The 22847-nt window shown below is 42.6% G+C and overlaps 1 protein-coding gene across 7 annotated transcripts in view; it reads right to left on the bottom strand.

The window, feature by feature from the left end:
- COL8A1 (collagen type VIII alpha 1 chain) overlaps positions 1–22847 on the bottom strand; it is a 94942-nt gene that overhangs the window by 35431 nt on the left and 36664 nt on the right. Inside the window, exon 1 of one of the 7 annotated variants that reach the window (XM_081002693.1) lies at positions 2540–2605. The exons of the other annotated variants lie outside the window; for them this stretch is intronic. The gene's annotated coding sequence lies outside the window, so the exon portion shown is untranslated. Of the gene's footprint in view, positions 1–2539; positions 2606–22847 lie in introns of those variants that run through there. 7 annotated transcript variants of the gene reach the window in all.

The raw sequence follows: 22847 nt of genomic DNA on the forward strand, positions 1-22847 counted from the left end.
GTTTACATATGGAAGCTAAGAAGCAGAGAAGCAGCTGCCACCTGAAGGCTAGTTCAAATTACATGTGGGTGTTTTATGATACTGCACCCAATGGATTGTGTACCTTTTGCTACTTTTATTGACTGTGTAGTGTGTGACCAGTGCCGGATTTATGTATAAGCTAAACAAGATATAGCTTAGGGCCCCACTCTCTTGGGGCCCCCAAAAAAATTTAAAGGGAAAAAAACCTGGATGTACATTTCTAAAATATAAGATAAAAAACAAATAAAATAAAACCTACATACAGCAACAGTATTTTGTGTTGTATAGGCTCCTATGATGTAAGTAATGGCCCCCGCCTGCTATCCTGCTCCCTAAAATATCACTGGTTTGCTCATTTCTATATATAGGGTGCCTACATTCTGCATGGACGACAGAGGACGAGATGGTTGGACAGTGTTCTCAAAGCTACCAGCATGAGTTTGACCAAACTGCGGGAGGCAGTGGAAGACAGGAGTGCCTGGCGTGCTCTGGTCCATGGGGTCACGAAGAGTTGGACATGACTAAACGACTAAACGACGACAACAACATTCTGCATGGACTGGTTGCATGGCAATATGCGCAAATGGCTTTGATACCTATTAGGTCTATAAATTACCATATCGCATATATTCAACACAAAAAACAGCGACAATTTCTTGTTGACAAAGGACAAAGGGCCCCATTACATTCAGTTTCTTAGGGCCTCATCAAACCTAAATCTGGCCCTGTGAGTGACCACCTGAATGCAGTCTTTGGGTGCTTCCAGACGAATTGTTTGTTCACTTAAAACAGGGGTGCCCAAACTTTTTTCAAAGAGGGCCAGATTTGATGAAGTGAACATGCGTGAGGGCCACAGGGGCCAGATTAAATCAACCGGTAGGCCAGATTAGGACCCCATAACAGACTTTGGACATGCCTGCCTTAAAACATGGTTGCTAGTCGGCACTTTCTAGCGCAATTAGGTTGTCCATTGTCTAATGCAAAAAGTCCAAAAAGTGACGGGAAGAATATGGGATAACAACCACCAGTTGGCAATGTTGTGTAACCACTGCATGCACATATGAATGCTCAATAAACAAGTGATACAAAATTTTCATGCCATCTAGTGCATCTTCTTCAGCCAGCCATTTTGTTCCCATTCTTATCTGGTACAAGTCAGGTCACCTTGTTTTACAATGTCTTCTGCATTTCCAGTAATTCACTGTTTAATTTCTGTCAGTATTTTATGAGATTTGCTTCCCAAAGCTAACTCTAGATCCTGTAATGCTCTTAACATATCAGCAAATCTGTTACAGTAGCTACTTTATTTAAACAACAACACCTCTTCTTTGGTGGGGGAATTAAGCCATTCCTAGCAGGAGCAGTCTGCCAGGGTGCTTAACTCTGAAAGGGTTGTATGACCAAAAGAATGTTTGGAACATGCAAGCAGGAAGCATTTCCTTCCGCGACACCTGAGGGGAATATATGTGAGCAATTCAAAGAAAACAGCACAACAGCAACTGGATTGGAAAGTCCAGGGAGGCAATTCAGGCCGCTTCACATTTAAAGGTGAATTAATGTTGTACTGTGTTTTAATTTATTGTAAGCCACCCAGAGTGGCCAGGGGAACCCATTCAGATGGGCAGAATGAATGAATGAATGAATGAATGAATAAATAAATAATCCACACTTCATGAAACAGTATCAGAACTGAAACACAGACATCCTTCAAAATCCCGCCCCCCACAAAAAATTCTGAATTGCAGTTCTCCGGCCAATTAATGTATGGAAAAATGTATATCCTAAGTAAAGTGCACATACATAATGTAATATGAGCAAAAACAACGTCAAATGTACATTATATAGTGTCAAATGGCTTGCAAAAAATGTGTCTATTAGGAATTCACATGAAAATTCTGATGAATGTCCATGAGAACTTTTTTAAAAAGAAAAAAAGTATTTTCAAACCGATGTGAAAATGCAGTAAAGTGAACTTAAGATTGGGAAAATGGGAACCCCACACGATTCACCCATCCCTACTTGGAAGTGGTACTAGAAAAAATCTGCTAGCTGGAATGTGTCTTTGAACTGTGCAAGTGTGTCTTGCTTGCTTGCTTGGATGAATGAAGGATGGAGGGGGGTGGAGAGAGAGAGAGAGAGAGATCTTTGACTTCTGCTCTGGATTGAAGGTAAGAGTCATATTCAATACTCTGCCCACTTGTGTCTCTACTGGCACGTTCACCAATTATAGTGGGTTTGCATTCTAAACTTGGAATATAAGTAGTAAACAAGTTGCAGTGAAATCCTTGCTGAGAAGTAAGCCCCACTGAGCTCAATGATTGTGCAGGATTGCAAGCAAATGTCTGGCCACAAGTCGTTACAGAGCTGACATTTCAATAAGAAATAAAATCCCTTAGAACCAGTGGAAATGGAAACGTACAACGAATGCAATTTGTAATGGCATTCAGTGAGAAATTTCTATGGGCCAACTAAAAGTTGCTTAATTCATAACGTATATAATGTATTAGCCACCATTTGCCTGTCAACAATCTTCCCTTGGATGTTCTTGTGAGACAAATGTTAGGCATGTACTGTTGAAGCAAACCTGGATCTGAGAAAAGAGAAATAAAAATAAATGAAGTTGCTGAAATATTAATTGCTGGATTTACAAAAAGTCTGCCTGTCTGATTGGCCCACCTCTCTTTTCCACTGAAGTCATTTGATAGAACTCCCAGGAATTTCATTATGAGTTAGGAAAGTACTGAACAACCTACTCAAATATCTGAATGTGTGCTGTGTATATAAAGGTCATATAAGGCTTACAAGGAGACATAATAAAGGGATTTTGTCAGCCAGGGAAACAGAACTGCAAGGCTGGTTCCACAATACAAATGTAAACTGGTTTAACAGCCATTCCCTTTTCTCAAGAAAATATGGAAACTGAAGTTTAGTGGAGGTGGAGACGTAGGGTTGCTCTCAACACCTCTCCAAACTATAATTCTCAGGATTCTTTCAGGAAGCCATGACAGTTAATGAGGTATAAAACTGCAGCATATTGCCTGTGCCTTGCTCACTTTAACAGCTGAGCTGTTGCTTACAGTATACATAGTATACATGTATACATAGTACCTACACATATACAGTACATTACAGTATCTACATATTCTGTTAACAGAGGACAGTCCTCTGTTTCAAGGTGTCCTCTATTTGAAGCACTGACCAGTTCAGCTCTAAAAAAAAGAACCGTAAGAAGGGAGATCAGGAATCTGCCCATCAGCAGCGGGACAGCAAGCTGAGAAGGCACGCAATTGATTCGGTCACAGCTTTCTCCCATGATGGGAAAGATCACTCTATTTACATTTTTATTATTTTTATTATTTTGTTTCTTGACTCTGTTAGTTGCTTTATCTTGCCCAAGGCAACCCAGAGCAACTTAACAACTGACCAAACAAAAAACCTACATTAAAACTAAGTGGCGGGGAAAGTAAACATTTCTATATATTCATCTATGCGTATGGAGAAGATTGCCCAGAAGGAAATACAGCCCTCAGCTTGACAAAGTTTCTAGATATCTCTATAACATTTGCTTACTTATAAAATTATGCGCTGTTGAAAGTAGACCCTTAACTCTACACACTTTGGACACAAAAATGAAAATGGTTGCTCCAATGTGCTTTTTAAAAATTGTGTTCATTGCATAAAACAGCTCACAAGCAGTATTTTTGTGTGATGACACCATTTCCAGGTGTGTACATTGGTGCTCTGTATATACCAAACAAGGGGACGCGGGTGGTGCTGTGGGTTAAACCACAGAGCCTAGGACTTGCTGATCAGAAGGTCGGCGGTTTGAATCCCCATGACGGGGTGAGCTCCCGTTGCTCGGTCCCTGCTCCTGCCAACCTAGCAGTTCGAAAGCACGTCAAAGTGCAAGTAGATAAATAGGTACCGCTCCGGCGGGAAGGTAAATGGCGTTTTCATGCGCTGCTCTGGTTCGCCAGAAGCGGCTTAGTCATGCTGGCCACATGACCCGGAAGCTGCATGCCAATAAAGCGAGATGAGCGCCGCAACCCCAGAGTCGGCCACGACTGGACCTAATGGTCAGGGGTTCCTTTACCCTTACCTATATACCAAACAGTGAATTGAATTGGAGTGAATCAGGGGTTTCCCCCCTTCCTGGGTCAAACTCATTGTCAATACCTGCCGCCCCCCCCCCCCGCCGCCGCCCCGCAAGTCAGACCTGGGACTCTCTAGTACTTGTGTCATTTTGTTGCTTTGTTCCTGCACTGTATTTCCAAATGCAGTCCAAAATGTTGCCTCTGGAACATTGAAAAGCTCTGGATTATTATTATTATTATTAAAGCACATCAGTGGAGGATTTTTAAAGAAAGAAGAAGAAGAAGAGTTTGGATTTGATATCCGCTTTATCACTACCCTAAGGAGTCTCAAAGCGGCTAACATTCTCCTTTCCCTTCCTCCCCCACAACAAACACTCTGTGAGGTGAGTGGGGCTGAGAGACTTCAGAGAAGTGTGACTGGCCCAAGGTCACCCAGCAGCTGCATGTGGAGGAACGGGGAATCAAACCCAGTTCACCAGATTACAAGTCAACTGCTCTTAACCACTACACCACACTGGCTCTCATTTAAGTTTAAAAAAGACAACAACGCTACATTGCTCTGCTTTAACAAACACACACGACATCATCCATAGGGCTCCAGAACTCAGAAGGCAGTATTCTAGACAGCCTCACACTGTGAGACCTATTGGGGACCTCTATTGGCCTGAAATAGCACACACCCCCTCAGAGTTTAAATACTGTGCTGAAAGTGAATAAATGTGTCATTTCTGCTTTTTATGAAATCTCATGAAAATGAGGTCACCACAGTTGGTTTGGCAAGGCTAAGCCCCTTGCTAGGAAAGTTCAGGCCAGTTTGGTTCATGACCAGATTGGGAACCTGGAACTGACAATAGCTTCACAGATGTGCATAACAAGCATCCTGGGAGTTTTTAAAAATAGTATATTTACTTTCGGAAACAGAAAATGGGGGCATTTTAGCATCCCTTCTTGTAGCATTGACTACTGGACTTTGCCTTGTTAAATCCTTCGTGTAGGATTTCAGGCTTCTTATTGGCTTGGCTTTTGTGGCATTCACACCAGGGCTGGTGTCAGCACCCAGAACCCTCAGGCCAGAGACCCAGGATGATGGCAGGACTCACTATGGATACGTACCATGCAGCTCTTTAAATCTAGATGCCATTTTAACTTCCCACAATGCCCCAGGTATAGCACTGAAGGCCGGTCAAAGACATTCTGAGAAGGACTAAAGCTCACTGATAAAGCATCCGCTTTACACGTAGTCCATCTTAGGCTCAATCCCCAGCATCTCAAGTCGGGTAAGAGAGGCTCTTGCCAGAAATCCCAAAGAGCCACAGCTGGTCAGTGTGAATAATACTGAGCTAAAAGGACCAATGGTCTCTGACTTGTTGTAAGGCAGCTTCTACGTTCCCTGACGAAGAACAAAACACCCCCTCATTCCACACAGGCTGTGTACACATCATAACTTAAAACACATTTCTACCCATCTCCAAAGAATCCAGGGAACTATAGTTTATCCCCCACAGAGCTACAATTTCCAGCACCTTGAACAAACCACAGTTCCCAGGATTCTTTGGCCAGAGAGGCAGCCTGTCCCATTTTGTTGCCTGAGGCAAAACAGGAAGGTGCTGCCTCCTCTTGCTACTGCCCCCTGCCCTGCCTTGTCTTGTTTACTGGGGCTATGCGGCTTCTGATGAGATCTTGCAAGAGTTCCATTAGATCTCATTGCAACCCAGAAGCTGCAGCCACGCGGGGTGGGCATCCCACCGCCACAAGATAAGCAAGGGAAAATGGTAGCCACAGTGAGATCTTGTGACAGCTCTGCAAGATCTCACCAGAAGCCACTTCTACAAGAGTGGCAGGAGGGGTGGGCAGGGCTCCCACAGGAGTGCCACCCCTTGGGATTCCACCACCCAAGGCGGCTGCCTCAGTCCACCTCAATCCCTGATGTTATCTGAATGTGCTATAAAGTTATGGTGTGTACGTAGCCTTAGAGAAGCCAACTGGACTGGTAGTTCAAGCTTACTTCAACAGTAGTACAGTGGTACCTCTGGTTAAGAACTTATAGTGGTACCTTGGGTTAAGTACTTAATTCATTCTGGAGGTCCGTTCTTAATCTGAAACTGTTCTTAACATGAAGCACCACTTTAGCTAATGGGGCCTCCTGCTGCCGCTATGCCGTCAGAGCACGATTTCTGTTCTCATCCTGAGGCAAAGTTCTTAACCCGAGGTATTGATTGATTGATTGATTGATTGATTGATCTTTATTACGGCCATTGGCCCGTCACACGACAGTTTCCCATACCAACATAATGTACTTGAACCTCCAAATTTAAAACCGTCAAAACTTACAAAAAACAGACAAGAACCAAAGCAGAACAAAAACAAAAGACCAACATCATACGTTGCAATAAATTTGTAACATAACCATCACCATCTGCTCACAAATCAATAGAAGACATCAATGGTGTAACCCGAGGTACTATTTCTGGGTTAGCGGAGTCTGTAACATGAAGCGTATGTAACCTGAAGCGTATGTAACCCGAGGTACCACTGTAACAGGCTGCATCCTTCACTGCACTCAAGGGCAGTGGGCTAGCAGAGAGGGTTTTAAAATGTGCTTTGAATGTATGGTATGTATGCAGCAGCCTATGATGTTTTTGTGAAGTATATGGACCCTCCACTTTCTTTCTTTTTTATAAGATATTTATTAAGATTTTTTGAAATATTACAGTAAGAATGAAAAAAGAAAAAGAAAAATACAAAATAAAAACAGTTAAAAACACACATATTTTCCATTACTTATTTTCCTTTAGCTTGTTTCCTGGACCTCCTCATACCTCCCTTTTTTGTATTCTACTTCAATTTATTGGTTCAGCAAATCCTTACCATCTCTTAGAGCATTACAGCTGGAAACCGCTTAATTTCTATCCAACATCATTCTATCATTCATTAATTTTACAATATTTCTGTAGATAGTCTTTAAATTTCTTCCAATCTTCTTCCACCGACTCTTCTCCCTGGTCTCGGATTCTGCCAGTCATTTCTGCCAATTCCATATAGTCCATCACCTTCATCTGCCATTCTTCCAAAGTGGGTAGATCTTGTGTCTTCCAATACTTTGCAATGAGTATTCTTGCTGCTGTTGTAGCATACATAAAAAAAACTTCTGTCCTTCTTTGGCACCAATTGGCCGACAATGCCCAGAAGAAAGGCCTCTGGTTTCTTCAAGAAGGTATATTTAAATACCTTTTTCAGTTCATTATATATCATTTCCCAGAAAGCCTTAATCCTTGGGCACGTCCACCAAAGGTGAAAGAATGTACCTTCAGTTTCTTTACATTTCCAGCATTTATTATCGGGCAAATGATAGATTTTTGCAAGCTTGACTGGGGTCATGTACCACCTGTATATCATTTTCATAATATTCTCTCTTAGGGCATTACATGCCGTAAACTTCATACCTGTGGTCCATAACTGTTCCCAGTCAGCAAACATAATATTATGTCCAACATCTTGTGCCCATTTAATCATAACAGATTTCACCGTTTCATCCTGAGTATTCCATTTCAACAGCAAGTTATACATTCTTGACAAATTCTTAGTTTTGGGTTCTAACAGTTCTGTTTCTAATTTTGATTTTTCCACCTGGAAGCCAATTTTCTTATCCAAATTATATGCCTCCATTATCTGATAATAATGAAGCCAATCTCTCACTTTGTTTTTTAATTTCTCAAAACTCTGCAATTTCAATTTGTCTCCTTCTTGGACCCTCCGCTTTCAATGCTGGTCGGCACATCTTTCCTCTGTTACCAAGGAGGCAGATGGATCAAGAGTAGCGTAAGCAGTGCTTTTTTTCTTTAAAAAAAATTGTTTAGGGGTACTCTCATTTTGACTTAAATCACCAAGAAAGGAAATGAAGCTGCCATCGGAGGTGGTAACAACGAAACTGACTAATCACCGTGCTAGATTCCAACTCCTACTTCACACATTAAATGCCCGCTTCCGTCTGAGACTCAGGAAACATTGTGACAAGAAATGAGATCAACATAGGGGGTAGCAACAGAACTGACAATTCACTGTGCCAGAGAAGAAACAAAATGTTTAGGGGTATACATACCCCTGCGTCCCCCCAGAAAAAAGCACTGGGTGTAAGTATTGCACTATGGAGGGAAAATCAAAATCCAGGGTTCTTTCTTGATTCAAAAAGGCCCTGAATGTCAATCAAGAAATCCCCCCTCCAAGCCATCTAACATTCATCAGCCCGAAAGATTTCCAAAAAGCAGAAGAAAGTCGTGTCCATCAGGGGATTAACAGATGGGGCTGCAAGACATAAGAATGTACCTGTGGATGTGGCTGCCCACGCACATGTTCTGAATCCAACGCCTGCACCAAGCTTTCCCAAAATTAACTGATGCAAACCCCTCAACATGTGCAGAGAGTTTATCCTGGAGCAGCAAGCACTCAGAATCCCAAAACATGTTTTTTAAAACAAGTTTCTTACATTGACTGTCTAGAGAAAAGTGGGGAGGGGGGAAGTTCTATGAGTGTAATAAATGTTAGCTTCTGGAGGTGATCTATTAAGCAGCACCGGAGCAGGGAGGAAGACAATGCCCCCCTTTCTTCCCTCCTCGCTTATGTAGGCCATCATCCAGAGCTGTCAAGGAATCAAGCCCTTTCGGCAGAGTGTTCCCAGGTGCTTTCTGTCTACTGGAACGCAGCAGAAATCCTGAGCCAAAGGGACGGTGACTACAGCCGCTCGATTACACGGATGATGTGGAGCGCTTGTTTGGGCTCCTTTTCATTTCCCTGTCCTTCCGACTTCGGAATGTGAGGTTCGTTTCAATCGCATAACATCTCTGAGGCCACTTATTCCTGTCTGACCTTTTTTTTTAACATGTCAACACAGACTTACTTAGCTGGCTCCCTTTACCTCTCTGTACTTGGAAGAGCTTTACATAAAATAAAACACATGCCATTTTCATGCTTGGCTCCCATTTGGAGACCCACCCACTGCTGCCTTGTGGAAAACTTTGAAAACACCCTAGCTAATGAAAAAGCTCTTAGCAAGATCTAGATCTTCAGCATTTATCTACTCAAGCTGCCATCCTAAACTGCTTGGCTGGAAGCAGGGCTTGACTTAGCCTTTCAGTCTACTTGCCCAGCCACAAAGGTAATCTAAGTTCATGTAATTGCCAGTGTTCATTTGTTATCTTTGCCTTTTCCACCCCAACCCATCCTCAAATGTCAGACTGTATTCGTTTTCCCGCTTTCTCTGATTGCAATGTGCCATGGACAGGGCTATATCTATTCATTATTATTTTTTTAAATCCAAAAATTTAACAGCTTCAGCTACAAAAATGAATCATAGAATCATAGAGTTGGAAGAGACCACAAGGGCCATCGAGTCCAACCCCATGAACCCATGCAAAAGATTAAAAATACATTAAAACATCAGTCATTAAAAACTTCCCTAAACAGGGCTACCTTCAGATGTCTTCTAAACATCAGATAGTTGTTTATTTCTTTGACATCTGATGGGAGGCCATTCCACAGGGCGGGCGCCACTACCGAGACGGCCCTCTGCCTGGTTCCCTGTAACTTCGCTTCTCACAGTGAGGGAACTGCCAGAAGGCCCTTGGAGCTGGACCTCAGTGTCCAGGTTGAATGATGGGAGTGGAGACGCTCCTTCAGGTATACTGGGTATACACAGAAGACCTTTTAGCTTATGCAAGAGACCATCCATAAAGTGTGGCATCTGTATTTGTTGCCACACTTTACCCTGTTTTAGCCAGTCTTTCGACAACTTTGCTACCCACTGTCTCCCCCTGATTCAAGGCACACTGTTTGTGTGTTCATGTGTTACATTCAACAAGTGTACTATCTGAAAGCTGTGCATGCAACAATTGAGCTATACAAATGAACAAGTGTATACACTTGCACAAGAGCTTGGACCTGTGCTCAGTGTAATGTAGGGACAACCCTTTTACGGGTCTCAGAGTAGATTATTTTCCCACATCACAGAATAGCCCCACAACTAGTCTCTTTGGCGGACATGACATTTTTCAACTTATTTATGGACTGTACACATTGAAATATGAAATCCTGCAAATGTTAAATACTTGGAAGGGAATATTGTGTGACGACAGCAAATAATAATAATAATAATCTACCAGTGTGCTTTCTAAACTGTTGGGAAATGTATCATTTCAAGTTAATCTTCTAAAAATTCTCTGGCAGGGTCATGGATCCGCCCCATTTACACTTGCTCACTGCCATATCACGATCCTTTTGTTCATGCAGTATAAATAAGGATACTTATGTTTTCTTTGTCAAGTGCAAAACCTTATGGGAGAAATAGTTTCTTTTTCATAAACACATCACCTTACAGGCTCAGTTTTACACTGTCATTATGACAGTAAGAGATGAACAAATGTGCTCGGGTAATGCCGCCCCCCGCCAAATCTCCATAACTTAATACTAACGTCTTAGCCTTGATTCATTTTCAACACTAGTTAACATGTGGGGGCATAGATGCCAGTGGTGGCTGGTGCCCATTGGGACTAGTAGGCAGGCAGACAAACAGTAGCCAATGGCAGGTGGAGCTGGCTAATTCTAGTTTTGCCCCCATCCTCCTCCCTGCTGCTGAGTCCTACAAGGGCAACACTGAGACTAAGGAGGAGGAAACTGACAAGCAGTGCCAACCCCCTGGGCTTGTTGTAAAAAAAGAAGGCAGGCAAGGTGGAGGCTGCCTGAGGGCAGGCTGACAGTGGTGGGGCCATGCCTCATTTGTCCTAAAGGAGTAACTTCCAGGGATGATGGATGGGGTCCCTAGTAGTAGCCAGAGTGCCTGGGGCAAACTAGTCAGAGGTACAGAGGCAGGGTACAGATAATAAAATTATTATTAAATTATTATGCCCCTCTTATTTTGTTTTATCCTTATGGATATCTGCTCCCATCTCAGAGTCATTGGTTGATCTGTTCTCCAAGTGGATAACTCTGTCTAATCTAATCTAATCTAATCTAATTATTTAATTCTTCCATGTATATTCCATCTTTCCTTCAAGGACCTCAAGGTGGTGGTGTTCATGGTTCCCATCTCCCCATTTTAACATCACAACAGTCGTATGGGGTAGGTTAGGATGGGAGAGAGGGCGACTGGCCCAAGGTCAACCAGTAAGCTTAATGGCTGAGTGGAGGTTTGAACCCTGCTGTCTCAGCACTTTTACCACTACACTAGGCAGGCTCACCCTTCCAAATGAACCACCTGGCCCAGAATATACTTCTTTAATGTTCTATATCGCTGACACAACTCAGCCCATTGCATGAGGAACTATTTGCCCCCATCCATTTGATTTATTTCAACACATTGTGTATGAGTCCGCCTTGAACATGGCTTAGAAACTCTCCTTAATATTTCTGCTAGTCTTTGAGGCTCTTACTCACCTTTCCGTTGAGTGCCCAGACCAATGAACTTGCACAGTATGATGCCCTTGTACTTCAGGCTGCAATGACCCAGAACTGTCTACAGAACATACTGTTTTACCCTCACCTCACTTCTCCAAACTGTGAGAAGTTCCAGGCCCAGGGCTACAGGGTTTCATGTTCTTTGGATGAGAGAACACTGGTGATATTTGCTTTATTTGCAAATATGCAAGGAGAAGAAATAAATATGTTCCTCTGAAGCAGACAGTGTCTCTTTCATCAGTTTGCCAGAGAACAAGTTGTGCAGAGAGGAAAAGACCCTCACCCCACCCAGGGCCGGATTTAGGTTTGATGAGGTCCTAAGCTACTGAAGGTAATGGGGCCCTTTATATGTCCAGATGTCACTGTTTTTTTGTGTTGAATATATGATATAGGGTAATTTATAGACCCAATAGGTATCTAAAGCCATTTGCACATAACAAAATATGTATTTTATAAAGTAATTGATATAGAAATGAGCAAACCACTGATATTTTAGGGAGCAAGCTAGCAGGCGGGGGCCATTACTTACATCATAGGAGTCTACACAACACAAAACACTGTTGCTGTACATAGGTTTTATTTGTTTTTTATCTTATATTTTGTAAATGTACATCCAGTTTCTTTCCCCTTTAAATTTTTTGGAGGCCCCCAAGAGAGTGGGCCCCTAAGCTATAGCTTGTTTAGCTTATATGTAAATCCGGCACTGACCCCACCCCTAAAACTGTACCATAGTTGGATTCAGTTAAACCAAGGGTGGAAGACCTTGTTCTGCCCAACAGTTGCATCCCCCCCATGAATAATTCTGTGGGTGTTTAGTCCAGTGGTGGACAAAGCCAAAGGCAAAAATTGGTTAAGACCAGAGGTAAAAGAAGGCAGAGCAATGGGTGTAATTCTTACCTTTGTACAGTAGGGTACATTCCTGCCACACAATGGTGTCATCCATTTGTTCCCCTCTTTTTCAAGTGCTGTTTCTGTCTTTCCTCTTATCACAGAAGGCCCAGTCCCATCCCCCCAAGAAAGACAGAAGAGTAGTGAAATCTCCACAGGGGTCAATGCCATTGGCAACAATCTTCTGTCTTCACTAAGAGCTAAGATTTTGACATGTGAACCTATCACAACCCTGCACACATTCACTATAATCTTCGCAGCGGCACCATTTTACCACCTATTTATTTTTGAATGAATCTTTTACTTGGCAGCAAAATCTTCTCTCTCTCTCTCTTGGTTAAAAACTCTAAGTAATAGTGAAATACCAGTTCAATGAGCAGTATAACACCTTTTGCGGGGGTGCAGAAGATGAAGGGTGTGAAAACTCATTTCTAGTCATTAACACCTTAGTAAGTTAATGGTGATGGGGACAGATTTCTCCCTATCATTTCTCTTATGGGATAATGGAAGAAGCACTAATTTTGTACACACCGTACAGGCATTTGCTCATACAAACAAGAGTTTAGAGGCTGTAGTCTAGGAACGGATGGATCAGTTCATATCTGGTCCATGTCAGTTTTGCATGTGTCTATGCATAATGTGCTGGAGACCAAGCGCTCAACCTCACCACACATATAAAACAAACTTATACCACCTTAAGAGTCATGGCTCTCCCTCACAGAATCCTGGGAACTGTAGTTTATTAAGGAGTCTCCTACCAACTCTCAGCATACTTAACAAACTTCAGTTCCCAGGTTTCTCTCTCTCTGTGTGTATGTGAGGGGGAACCATGACTCTTAAAGTGGTGCTTTAAATGGATGATATGGATGTGACCCAACACAGGAGTGACACAGAGAATAGGAGTGCATTAATTTCTACTAAACTAACACAAAGATTCCATTTAAAGTGCTGATTTGCCTTTGAGAAAATAGTTATCGTTGGGATGTCCTGTGACTCCCTCCCTCCCTCTCTAAGCTGGTTAATGCATAGCTGTGAAAAGGCCACGTCCTGAACCTTTTCAGAAATCCTTGGTTTTCAGGGAGTTATGAATGCCGAGTGTAAGTCAGCAGAGAATTTCACACAGGTCTGAGGGGAACTGTGTGTGTGTGTGACAAGAAACCATGCTATGAACAGCATCCTGAAGGTATTATTTTTCTTCTTCCAGGCTCTGGCTGGAAGAGGATGGTGATTATTTGACTGCTTCCAGATTCTTGGATTGCGGCAGCAGCATTTCAAAGAATGTGCTGCTTTAGTAGAGGACACACCCCTACTACTAACATTTCTTGTTCATTTCCTACAGTGTAGGACAGAATTCCAGATGGAACGGTGCAAACAGGATGTCCTAAAATGACTCTCCCCTCCCCCTCCCCATGCCGTGGATTAGTTTTAATAATAGCACCTCTTTTGCTGATACTTCAGGGATCTGTTCCTGAGGCTCATAAACACACGAGCTTCTGCTACTGTTTTCACTGTAAGGTTCGGTCGCAAAGGGAGTGCATCCAAAATGACCCTGATCCCAGTGATTTCAGAGGTCAAGCTGTTACAAGTTGATTTTCATTCCCCTCACCCCCACCCCTTTTACTGAGATTAACTGCCTTGCAAATGCCCCAACATATTTGAAAGAGGCAATAAGCCCTGAGGTGTGTGGGAACATTCACAAGGCAGGCCCCCAACTCACAGGCCCATTTCAAAAATTCGATCCAAGTAGAATGAAACACACCTGGGAGTGAGGAAGCACCACAGTGGCAATGCCCACTCCCAAACCACACATACTTGTTTCAAAAGCTGAATCCATTCTGGGGCAGTACGAGCCCCACACCCATTCACATGCCTCAAAGGGCTACAGTGACTCAAAGGTGGAAAGGGCTTAAGTGCACTCAGACCGCAGCCCTAGGAACATTTACTTGGCAGCAAGGATGATGAAGACATTCCATTCAGATTGCCATCAAATGTGAACCGACCTAATCCACACATTCTGAAACTATAGGAGGAAGGAAACACAGCCATGCTTTGAGAAGTCACACTTCTCTGAATTTTGCAGGGCAGGTCTCTGGCTGAGTAATGGGTACCAAAATGTATATAATGGAGTAAAGGGTTCGTAAACATGCATATACCAGTGGACATAACGTACAGAAAATGCATTTTTAAAAAAGAAAATTGCTTTGAAAAAATGTGTATATTAGGCAAAATTGCATGTATGTTAGGATAAGCTTGCATTTAAATGCTGATGAATTTTTGTGATTTTTTTTTTAAACTCAACAACAATCACCCTACCTGTGAACTGATATGGAAATGTGCAGAACTAAACTTCCCAGGGAATTCTGTGGATTGTAGTTCTCTGAGGGGACTAAAGGTCTCCTAACAGCTCTCAGTACCATTAACGAACTACAGCTGCCATAATTCTTTTGGGGAAGCCATGACTGTTTAAAGTGGTAGAATATTGTTTCAAATGTATAGTGCATATAGAACCTTTGTCTTTTAAAGCTCCTCTTGCTCATTTCAGAAGAGAATGCTGGAAGTAGCAATGGCAAAGGAGTCAAGAAATGTGATGACACTATTCAATATTCTCTGTTAATCTGCTCCAGTAATTTTTGTTGGTTGATTAAAAATTTTGGTTGCATGTTGCATTCACAGGCACACTGTGGAAATGTGATGGATAAACAAAGGATTTATCCAATCCACCAGTGAATTGGCAACTTCTGCCAGAATATTAGGAGAGGCAGCATCAAACAACAATGTCTATCCCTCTTTGGAGCCATTGGCATTTCTGATGTGACAGTGAGGAATTATTGCAATTGCTGCTGGAAGCATGTGTACACTGGCTAGAATGACACCTAGGCGAGGAAACTTACCGTATCGACTTCAGTCATTTCGAGATATTCTCACGCCTCAAAGAGTATGTGGTGCTGTCCATTCATCTTTTTAAAATGGGTGTTTGTCCTGGCTCGTCTATGCTAAATGCAGTTTAATGTAGCAATTTCTTCAACAGTTTGGTTGTTGAATGGGGAAAGAGAAATAGGACTATGGTCAACCATCAAGTGACTAGGGGTCTTTTCCATTGAAACAGCACCTTTGCCCATAACAATGGAAGAGTTATGCCAATTATTCAGTTTTCACAGACTTCCCACACACAATTGGGTCGAGCAATACTTCTATGTTCACCAGCAAAGAGTTTGAGGAGTTCCTCTCTGCCAATGAGACCAAGTGGATCAGCTGACCTTAGTTGTAAAGACAAGGCAAACTGCGCTAAAGAAGGTTCTAGGAAGAACCATGAAATAAAATATCTCTTGCATGTTTGCTGTATATCAGACAACATCACACATACTGCTACTTACTGATAGACCACCAGTTGAATTGATACATAGCAAGTCCATTTACACTTGATGGGATTTGCTGAAATCAAGGATGAGTCTTTTGGAAATAATAATTGATTAAGCAGAATCATGGGAGCCACCACCCTGTAGCCCACTTCATGCATGAATTTCATAAAGGATGCATAAAATAATCACCATAAGATTTGCATATGTGTGTATAATTTTTGAAATCAGTACTATAATTTAAATAGAAATATAATCTCACCACTGCAGAGAAAACTAACTAGGTGACCTGTGTGCATGATCTGTCTGCTGTCCTGGTGCTAATTGTTGATGGCAACATCAAAACCTCTTTTCTCCTTTATTTTTAAACCAGATTTGGACAGCCCTTCAGAAAGAGGACTATGCTCTGTATAACAGGAGAGGACACACGGCCACATTTCTGGACACTGTACTGAAGAAGCTCGTGAATATGCAGCTGCTATCATATAGGCTTCCATACAACCAGGTCCCACCTGTGAAAGGGATTTCTATGATGCTTAAATTTACCTGGGCTTAAGTATCTGGGAGGAATTAATTGAAAATGGACTACCAAGCAGGTTCCCTTCTTTTTGGGCATTTGACCACAATCACAACACGGACTCTTGCTATGAATGTTTTTTACCTTAGTTATCTACAATGAAAGGGCTGCTTTAAATAAAAGTCTGTTTTAAATTCATATATACAGTATACCAAAATTGTCTTCATTCTACTGTTTTGGGGAGGAGTAAGGACCACTCCCGGGGCTTTTCCCCCAACAAATCTTTTGCACTTCTGCAAACCCTGAAGCTTCTCCATATTTGCTGATCCCTCCCTCTTGAGCATAGGGACGTGGGTGGCACTGTGGTCTAAACCACAGAGCCTAGAGCTTGCCGATCAGAAGGTCGGTGGTTCGAATCCCCGCGACGGGGTGAGCTCCCGTTGCTCGGTCCCTGCTCCTGCCAACCTAGCAGACGAAAGCACCTCAAAGTGCAAGTAGATAAATAGGTACCGCTCCGGCGGGAAGGTAAACGGTGTTTCCATGCGCTGCTCTGGTTCGCCAGAAGCGGCTTAGTCATGCTGGCCACATGACCCAGAAGCTGTACACTGGCTCCCTCAGCCAATAAAGTGAGATGAGCGCTGCAACCCCAGAGTCGTCCTGACTGGACCTAATAGTCAGGGGTCACTTACCTTTACCTTTACCTTTACCCTCTTGAGCATGGCTGGCGCCATTCTGGTTACATAAGCATCCACACTCAGATAATGAGTTTGCTATTAATATATGGCATATCTTCCCTTATATTATGATGTGGAAAGAACTACATCAGTGATGGCCAAACTTAACCCTCCAGCTGTTTTGGGACTACAGTTCCCACCATCCCTGACCACTGGTCCTGTTAGCTAGGGATGATGGGAGTTGTAGTCCCAAAACATCTGGAGGGCCAAGTTTGCCCATCACTGACCTACACTATTCAGAAGGAATCAGGATGCTTGTTAATTAAAGTGCTTAAAGAAACACTACCCCTTCCTGTCTAACTTCTGTAGAATTCAGTAACTTATTTTCTCTTTCTCCAAGAGGTGATTCATTGAATTCCTTTTATTATGTCATTTTTATCATCAAGTCCAAACTAGAAACAGAATCTGTCTGGATCTTACTCATAATGCTCAAACCATTAAAAAAAATATCAGTGGGAGCACTAAATCTCTAAAATTGTATAATTAAATTGGCATAACACTGGGCTGTGTGTTTATTGTTTTTAATAAACTGGATTTTTACACAAACGGTAGGTTGCAAAATCCACTTGCCAACATCTTTCTGCAATTGCCAGGTTTCCTGCATCCTGGGCCCAAAGTGCTCGAGGGACAAATTCGTTGCAAGGCTTCCCTTGGAGCTCAGACAATGGAGACGTGTTACTGTACACATTCCTAATAAGAAACAACACCCTATCACATCCAGAGAAGCAGAGCACTTTGTATAGCGTTATCTCCTGCAAGCCTTACAACAAACCCATAAGGCTGCATTCTAATCTTCACACTGAAGATGAGAGGCTGCTATTGAGTGGTTTGCCAAAGCGCATGGCAGCGGGGAGATCTATGAACATAAGAAGCTGCCTTAATTGAGTAATCTTGGTCCATCTGCGTCAGTTTTGTCTACACTGACAGACAGCAGCAGTCCAGGATTCTAGACAGGGGACCTACACAGGATTCTTGGACCTATGTATGGGGAAATGCCCAGGGAATTAACACGGGACTTTTTGCATGCAAACCATTTGCTCTTACCCTGAGAAGAGGGTTTCGCTTGAGGAGATAGATGCACCCACCAGAGAAGGTGAGCGGATTTAACCAAAAAAGATACCGGAACTGTGATCTGGCACGTTCTGCCATAAAGAAGCACTGATGATGCTGATTTCTGAGAGGGCTTTACCATAATCAGATTGCAGAATGGTCCCTCATTCTAATTAGTGGGAAAGGAACATGTGATGGCCTGATTGCTTCCAACACATGTATCTCAGTCAATACTAACACCAGGAACCACATGGCAGCATATTCTAGGGGATGCAGTGCACCTTGAAGGGTGAGGAGGCTCGCATTAGACAAACCAACCAAATCTTTCTGTGCATTCCACAACCTTGCCAATAGCAGCTGTTGCCGCACAAAACATTTCCTCCTGGCTTATCATTCAACTAATGCTGTGTTCCAACTGCTTAAGCGTGTGTTTCCCAGAAGCAGCTCACCAGCTCATACCTTTCCCAGCACTGGTTAAAATGCTGATTTCAGCACATCACATCCATGGTGAAATGGTCCATAGGCAGACTGGCCCTCCTCTTGGCTTCGCTGATGTGGTCCAAAGGAAAGCAGAGCAATACATTTGGTACCAGCTTTGCAGCAGGAGTTGCTGGAAGGAGGAGTACAAGAAGCCATCCAACTGTCCTAAGGACTCCACTCCGGATTTGCGTAGGGTTTACTCATTAGCCTTTTCTTCTCCCAGTGATGTCAGGCAAGGCAGCGGGTACAGATTTTTCACCAGGATTTACTCCCAAAACCTTTCTCATGAATGAGTATAGCTGCCAGGCAGCGGAGGTTCAGGACCACAGTTTTCCTTCTCTTAGATGGGCTACCATCCCAAGTTAACGAGCCCCATCTGCCCCTCATTTCCCTCCACAGCACGTACAGAAACAGTCTTCATGATTTTTGCAGAGCAGTTTCCACTAAAATAACATATTCTCCCTAATACAGTGGTACCTCAAGTTACAGATGCTTCAAGTTACAGACTCCACTAATCCAGAAATAGTACCTCGGGTTAAGAACTTTGCTTCAGGATGAGAACAGAAATCGTGCTCTGGCGGTGCGGCCATTAGCTAAAGTGGTGCTTCAGGTTAAGAGCAGTTTCAGGTTAAGAACAGACCTCCAGAACGAATTAAGTTCTAAACCTGAGGTATCACTGTACGTATATTTTAATAGCCAATTTACCCTGGTATATGTATATTGCGAAAATTCGTAGACATGAGAGTTTCAAAGGATTGCTCTTGTTTTGTAAAGCGCATATTAGGTAAAGGTAAAGGGACCCCTGACCATTAGGTCCAGTCGTGGCCAACTCTGGGGTTGAGGCTCATCTTGCTTTATTGGCCGAGGGAGCCGGCGTACAGCTTCTGGGTCATGTGGCCAGCATGACTAAGCCACTTCTGGAGAACCAGAGCAGCGCACGGAAACGCCGTTTACCTTCCCGCCGGAGCGGTACCTATTTATCTACTTGCACTTTGATGTGGTTTCAAACTGCTAGGTTGGCAGGAGCAGGGACCGAGCAACGGGAGCTCACCCTGTCACGGGGATTCGAACCGCCAACCTTCTGATCGGCAAGTCCTAGGCTCTGTGGTTTAACCCACAGCTACACCCGCGTCCCTAAAGTGCATATTAGGACAGTTTAAATTCAAATTGGATTGAATTTCCTCCATGATCCCTAACGTTGAGTGTGAGATGAAAATACGGGTGTTTGACTGGTTGAAAGGGAGCGTCGTTCAGTAATGGACACCACTAGAGGGGGACCAGCAGAGATACACAAGACCAAATACCAGGGAAAGTCCCTGGCTGGGTTAGGCTGCGGAATAGTCTTCCAAAGGAAGTGAGAGAATCTCTCCTCTCCCTGGGGACCCATAAAAATAAGCACTTGAAAACGTACTGCGAGGAACAATGCCGTTCTGGCAGGGAGGCAGGATGATCTAATGTGCCTTTTCCATCCTTAGAACTGCACAGGCCATGAACAATCTGACCCTACTAGCAGCTCCTCGTAGACAAGATTTCCAAGATAAAAACAGGAATTTGTCAAAACTATGTCTGAAAGCAGATTTCCATGAGAACGCTTTGAGAGGATTATTATGACCTTTTTCTAAGGGTCCTGCTTTGTGGGTGGGGAGGGCTTCCGCTGCTGTGTGCTGCTAAGGAACTGGGAGGGAAGAGACTCCATCAGGCAAGGCCTCTTTACACCTGCCTTGCCCCACTCTTCGGCCCTAGGAGTCCTCATAAGGGAGCTGGTCCTGGAGGAAGAACTGAGGGGAGAGACTTTGTAGGCAAGGCCTCCTTCCACCTGCCTTGCCCCACTCTCTAGTCTCTGCTTCTCAATTTGTATTGTATTATTTTATGTACCGTGGCTTGCCATTGTTTTATTATTTATTTAGTTTATTATTTATTGTAACTGCTGAGTGGATTTCTGTTTAACTTTTATATGTTGTTGTTATTATTATTATTATTATTATTATTATTATTATTATTATTAAATACTATTCTAATGATTGTTGAATGTTACTTTTTTGATATAGGTTACCTATTTTAAAGTTATGTTTTATTATCACATTTTTTATTGCATTAGGTTGTTATAAGATGTACATTTTTTGTTTCTTCAGCTTGTAAACCGCCTTGAGTATTGTAAAATAGAAAGACGCTATACAAATTAAAAATGATGATGATGATGTCATTCTGCTTTATCAGAGCCTGGGCAACATTTAGGGCTAAATGCTGGGAGGCAGAGGGGAACAGACTCCAATGGGAAGTGGTTATGGACCTGATGGAAGACTGCAAGTGCACTCCTCAATGCCTGGTTGATGACTATTAACTGGGAAGGAGTGATATAGCATTGTTGGTTGCAGTTCCTAATGGAGGAAGGGGACAAAGGCTTAGATAACTAAGCTCTTACAGTGGCAGAAGCTCTGTATTGTGTTTTCTATATCATTTAAAGTGACAGGAAACATATAAGGATTGGATTTGCACATGAACCTCCCCACGTGTCTTCATATGAATAAGCATTTTAAATAAAATATAATGTATTTTGTTTTTACTTCATATTCGAATCTCTGCTGTTTTGTCCCACACTTAAACATAGCTACTGGTGGGTAGATGGAGGAAGAAAATAACGATACAGGGTGGCCGTGCTGAAAAAGTTAAGAATAGTCAGTGACAGGTTGCAGCTATGGAAAAACAAAGTAAAGTGTAAGATTAATAAATTACTAATAGAAATAAATAAAGCAGTAGTGGTGGGAGGGTTCTCTACATCACTTTACACCATAGCTGTTAACTTTCAGATTTGAAAATAAGGGATCAGCAGCCTCACCTGTGAAGGGAAGTTCTCTTTCTGCAGTTCTCTTACTGCACATAACTGTGAAGTCTTACTATGAGAACTATGAGAACTTACTATTCTCAGCCTTTGATCTATCAGTGATAAATGCTCATATGTAATTCCCGCCTTGTACCTATGTTAACCAATCAGCAACAAGATGCTTTGTGTTTGTATCAACCAATCAGCCACAAGCACACCTGTGGCAATGTTTGTAATATTCAATAAAAGAGAGTTCCCGGGGCTTGCCCCGGCAGAGACGCCTCTCATATGACACCTACCACTCGTCTGTCGTGATTTTCAACCCAACACACCTGACCTGGGGACAGTCTATGGGATACCTAACAATCTGGGATAGCAGCAGGAAGCAGCGGGAAACAGTGCTAGAATAAGGGAATTTCCTGCAAAAAAGGGAAGGTGGACAGCTTTGCTTTACACTTGAAAGAAAGAGAATAGAATCATATATTGAAAGTAAAATGGATTAGTCTGACCACAACAAAAACCCAAACCCTTCAGATCAGGATAATGAGCCTTAGCATGCCTTGTGTTTATTTTTGGTTGAAAAAAATGAACCTCTTCAGAGTTTTTGACCAGTATGATGGTGTTATCATATCTTAAATAAAATAATGGGTGTGTATATATATATATATATATATATATATATATATATATATATATATAGTGATACCTTGGGTTACATACGCTTCAGGTTACAGACTCCACTAACCCAGAAATAGTACCTTGGGTTAAGAACTTTGCTTCAGGATGAGAACAGAAATCGTGCTCTGGCGGCGCAGCGGCAGCCAGAGGCCCCATTAGCTAAATTGGTGCTTTAGGTTAAGAACAGTTTCAGGTTAAGAACGGACCTCCATAACGAATTAAGTACTTAACACAAGGTACCACTGTGTGTGTGTGTGTGTGTGTGTGTGTGTGTGTGTATGCTAGATATATATTTCAATTCTAGGGATGGATGGAAACTTCATCTGCAGTTTATTCCAGAAATAGTTGGGAGAGCCTCCTAGATTACTTAGCTGAAAGTTCTTCAGAAGTTTGCCAAAGTTGCTCATATTGGCTCTGGCATGAATTGAGTCCCCACTGAGAAGTGGGTACAGGTCAGTTTTGCTTGAAGACTTCTGGTTCCATAGAGCATAGTGTGTTGGAGGCATCCAATATAGCTGCTGAATTTTCAAATGTAGATTTCATAGTGGCACACTGGGGTTCTCCAAACCTGCAGGAATCCACTGTCGTACACACTAATTTAGCAGTAAGTCCCATTTAACTCCATAGAGCAGACTTCTGACTAAATATACACAGTGCTGCTATAACCTGTGTGACAGGTTGAGTAACACAGCTAAGCTTAGATACATCACATGGCAATGGCAAGCTAACTTAAATTTCAACTGTGGAGTGGAAATTTATAAC

Source organism: Podarcis pityusensis (assembly GCF_964106645.2).
Source record: "Podarcis pityusensis genome assembly, chromosome: 4".
Classification (NCBI taxonomy): Eukaryota; Metazoa; Chordata; class Lepidosauria; order Squamata; family Lacertidae; genus Podarcis; species Podarcis pityusensis.